This window comes from Aethalodelphis obliquidens, unplaced genomic scaffold (assembly GCF_003676395.1).
Source record: "Aethalodelphis obliquidens isolate GAN/ISIS:26980383/991018 unplaced genomic scaffold, ASM367639v1 scaffold1953, whole genome shotgun sequence".
NCBI lineage: Eukaryota > Metazoa > Chordata > Mammalia > Artiodactyla > Delphinidae > Aethalodelphis > Aethalodelphis obliquidens.
Genome location: NW_020839860.1, coordinates 1 through 4,576, shown reverse-complemented (window position 1 = coordinate 4,576; position 4,576 = coordinate 1). Strand labels below are relative to the sequence as shown.

General features: G+C 44.6%; 2 long non-coding RNA genes across 2 annotated transcripts; both read left to right on the top strand.

Moving 5' to 3' along the window:
• Positions 1 to 701: 701 nt before the first annotated feature.
• LOC113617129 (uncharacterized) lies at positions 702 to 1,779 on the top strand. Its single transcript, XR_003431522.1, has 3 exons — positions 702 to 971; positions 1,584 to 1,643; positions 1,769 to 1,779. It is a non-coding gene; the product is annotated as an uncharacterized LOC113617129 (long non-coding RNA).
• Positions 1,780 to 3,317: 1,538 nt separating this feature from the next.
• LOC113617128 (uncharacterized) lies at positions 3,318 to 4,357 on the top strand. Its single transcript, XR_003431521.1, has 3 exons — positions 3,318 to 3,552; positions 4,053 to 4,111; positions 4,196 to 4,357. It is a non-coding gene; the product is annotated as an uncharacterized LOC113617128 (long non-coding RNA).
• The last annotated feature ends 219 nt before the right edge of the window (positions 4,358 to 4,576 follow it).

The following is a 4,576-nucleotide window of genomic DNA, read 5'->3' as shown; positions in this document are numbered from 1 at the left end:
GTTGTTTTACGGGCTAGGATTAGGGTACCAGTTAGGGTAAGGGTTAGGATAAGGATTAGATTTAGAGTAAGGGTTAGAGAATGGGTACAGTTTAGGGTGCAGGTTAGGGTACGAAAACGGAATAGCATTAGGGTACATTTTAGGAAATGGGTTAATGTTAGTGTATGGGTTAGGATTAGGGTACGGAGTAGGTTAAGGGTCGTAAGGGTTAGGGCTAGTGTTAGGGATCAGGTACTGTTTAGGGTACAGTTTAGGGTATGACAACGGGTTAGGATACGTTTTAAGGTATGGGTTAGTATTAAGTTATGGGTTAGGATAAGGGTTAGGGATAGGGAATGGGTACGGTTTAAGGTACAGCTTAGGGTACGACAACAGGTTAGGGTTAGGGTATGGGTTAGTTTTAGTGTACGGGTTACGATTAGGGTACGGGTTAGGGTAAGGGTTACGGTAAGGATTAAATTTAGGGTTAGGGCCAGGGAATGGGTATGACAACGGGTGAGAGTTAGGATATGTGTTAGGGTATGGGATAGTTTTAGTGTACGGGTTAGGATTAGGGTAAGGGTTAGGTTGAGAGGGTTAGGGAACGGGTACAGTTTAGGGTACCGTTTACGGTACGACAATGGGTTAGGGTTAGGGTACGTGTTTGGGTATGGGTTAGCATACAGGTTAGGGTATACGTTAGGGTCTGGGTTCGGGTTAGTGTTACGGAAGGGATATGGATTAGGGTCCGGGTTAGGGTAAGGGTTAGGATTATGGTTAGGGTTAGGGAATGGGTAAGGTTTAGGTTACTAGTTAGGGTATGAAAACGGGTTAGAGTTAGGGTACGTGTTAAGCTATGGGTTAGTGTTAGTGTACGGGTTAGGATTATGGTACGGGTTAGGGTATGAGTACAGGTGAGGTTTAGGGTACGTGTTAGGGTATGGAATAGTGGTAGTGGACGGGTTAGTATTAGGGTACTGGTTAGGGTAAGGGTTAGGGTTACGGAACGTGTGCGGTTTAGGGTACAGGTTAGGGTACGACATTGGGTTAGGGATAGGGTATGTGTTAGGGTAGGGGTTAGTGTTGCGTACGGGTTAGGATTAGGTTACGGCTTAGGGTAAGGTTAGGGAATGGGTATGGTGTAGGGTACAGTTTAGGGTACGACAATGGATTAGGATTAGGATACGTTTTAGGATACGGGTTAGTGTTAGGGTAAGGGTTAGGTTTAGTGTAGGGAACGGGTACGGTTTAGGGTACAGGTTAGGCTACGACAACAGGTTAGGATTAGGGTATATGTTAGGTTACGGGTTAGTGTTAGTGTATGTGTTAGGATTAGGGTACAGGTTAGGGTAAGGGTTAGGGAATGGGTATGGTTTAGGGTACAGGTTAGGGTATGATGTGGGTTAGGGTACGTGTTAGGGTTAGTGTTAGTGTACGGGTTAGGATTAGGGTACAGTTTGGGTAAGGGTTATGGTTAGGATTAGGGAACGGGTAGAGTTTAGGGTACAGGTTAGTGTACAACAATGGGTTAGGGTTAGGGTATTTGTTAGGGTACGGGTTAGTTTTGGTGTACAGATTAGGATTAGTGCATAGGTTAGGGTAAGGGTTAGGGATCGGGTACGGTTTAGGTACAGGTTAGGGTAAGATAACGGGTTAGGCTTAGTGTACTTACTAGGTTATGGATTCGTGTTAGTGTACAGGTTAGTATCAGGGTGTGGTTAGGGTTAGAGAATGGGTACAGTTTAGGGTGCAGGTTAGTGTAGGACAACAGGTTAGGGTACGTGTTAAGGTATGGGTTAGTATTAGGTTAGGGATTAGAGTAACGGTTAGGGTTAGGGATCGGGCTCAGTTTAGGGTACAGGTTAGGGTACGACAATGGGTTAGGTTTAGGGTACTGTTAGGGTACATGTTAGTGTATGAATTAGTATTAAGGTACGGGTTGCAGTAAGGATTAGGGTAAGGGTTATGGAACAGGTACGGTTTAGGGTACAGGTTAGGGTACAAGAATTGTTTAGGGTTAGGGTACGGGTTAGTGTTAGTGTACGGGTTAGGGTAAGGATTAGAATTAGGATTAGGCTTAGGGAATGGGTATGGTGTAGGGTACCATTTAGGGTACGACAATGGGTTAGGGTTACAGTACGTTTTAGGTTACAGGTTAGTGTTAGGGTACGGGTTAAGGTAAGGGTTAGGGAACGGGTATGGTTTAAGGTAGAGGTTACCATACGACAACAGTTTAGGGTTAGGGTATGTGTTACAGTATGGGTTAGCGTTAGTGTACTGGTTACAATTAGGATACAAGTTAGGTTAAGGGTTAGCGTTAGGATTAGTGTTAGAGAACGGGTATGGTTTAGGGTCCAGGTTAGGGTACGACAACGGGTTACACTTAGGGTACGTGTTAGGGTACAGGTTAGTGTTAGTGTACGGGTTAGGGAATAGGCACAGTTTAGGGTACTGGTTAGGGTACCACAATGAGTTAGGATTAGGGCACGTGTTAGGGTACAGGTTAGTGTTAGTGTATGGGTTAGGATTAGGGGATGGGTTAGATTAAGATTAGGGTTAGGATTGGGGATGGGTACGCTTTAGGGTACAGGTTAGGGTACGACGGGTTAGGGTACGTGTCAGGGTACAGGTTAGTGTACGGGTTAGGTTAAGGTTAGGGTTAGCGTTAGTGTTAGGGAACGGGTATGGCTTAGGTTACAGTTTAGGGTATGACAATGGGTTAGGGTAGGTGTTACGGTATGGGTTAGTGTTAGCGTACTGGTTAGATTTCAGGTACAGGTTAGCGTAATGGTTAGGGTAGGGAATGGGAATGGTTTAGGGTACAGGTTAGAGTACAACAGGTTAGGGTACCAGTTAGGGTAAGGATTAGGGTAACAGTTACGGTTAGTGAATGGGTACAGTTTAGGTTACAGGTTAGGGTATGGGTTAGGGTATGGGTTAGTGTATGGGTTAGGATTAGGTTACGGGTTAGGGTAAGCTTAGGGTGAGGGTTAGGGAATGGGTATGGTTTAGGGTACAGGTTAGGCTAGTGTTAGTGTACAGGTTAGGATTAGGGTATGGATTAGGTTAGGGTTAAGATATGACAACAGGTTACCGTTAGGGTAGGGGTTAGGGTTAGGGAATGGGTATGGTTTAGGGTACAGTAGGATACAACAACGGTTTAGAGTTAGCGTACATGTTAGGGTATGGGATAGTGTTAGTGTACGGATTAGGATTAGAGTACGGGTTAGGGCAAGAATAGGGTTAGGGTTAAGGTTATGAAACGGGTACAGTTTAGGGTACAGGTTAGGGTACCACAATGAGTTAGGCTTAGGGTATGTGTTAGGGTATGGGTTAGTGTACGGGTTAGGATTAGGGTTGGGGAATGGGTACTCTTTAGGGTACAGGTTAGGGTCTGATGAGTTAGTGTACATGTTAGGGGATGGGTTAGTGTATGGTTTAGGATTAGGCTTAGGGTTAGTGTTAGAGATGGGTAAAGTTTAGGGTACAGCTTAGGGTACGACAACAGGTTAGGCTTAGGGTATGGATTAGTATTAGTGTACGGGTTAGGATTAGGGTATGGTTAGGGTAAGGGTTACGGTTAGGGAACAGATATGGTTTAGGGTACAGGTAAGGGTATGACAATGGTTTAGGGTTAGGATACGTGTTAAATTACAGGTTAGTGTTAGTGTATGGGTTAGGATGAGAATACGGGTTAGCATAACGTTTAGGGTTTGGGTTAGGGAACGGGTATGGTTTAGGGTACAGTTTAGGGTACAACAATGGGTTTGGGTTAGGGTATGGGTTAGGGTAAGGGTTAGTATTAGTATATAAGATAGCGTTAGGGTAAGGGTTAGGGTTTCGGTTAGGGATAGGTATGGTTTAGAGTACAGATTAGGGTATGACAATGTGTTAGTGCTAGGGTATGCGTTAGGGTACAGATTAGTGTTAGTGTACTGGTTAGGATTACGGTACGGGTTAGGGTAACCATTAGATTTAGCATTAGGATTAGGTTTAGACGGGTTAGTTTTAGTGTACAGGTTCGGATTAGGGTACTGGTTAGGGTTAGGTTTAGTGTTAGGGAACGGGTACAGTTTAGGGTACAAAAACGGGTTAGGGTACGTGTTAAGGTATGGCTTAGTGTTAGTGTACGGTTTAGGGTACAGATTAGGGTATGACAATGGGTTAGGTTTAGGGTATGTGTTAGGATATGGGTTAATGTTAGTGTACGGGTAAGGGTTAGGGTTAGGGAATGGGTATGGTTTAGGTTACATGTTAGGGTATGACAACAGGTTAGGCTTAGGGTACGTGTTAGGGTACTGACTAGTGTTAGTGTATGGGTTAGGATTAGGGTATGGTTTGGGTAAGGGTTAGGGTAAGGGTTTTGGTTAGGGAATGGGTACGGTTTAGGGTACAGGTTATGGCACGACAACAGGTTAGGGTTAGGGTACACGTGAGGGTATGGATTAGTTTTAGTGTATAGGTTAGGGTTAGGGTAGGGTTTAGGGTTAGGGAATGGGTATGGTCTAGGGTACAGGTTAGGGTATGTGTTAGGGTATGGGTTACTGTTAGTGTGCGGTTTAGGATTAGGGTTTGGGTTAGGGTACAGGTTAGGGTA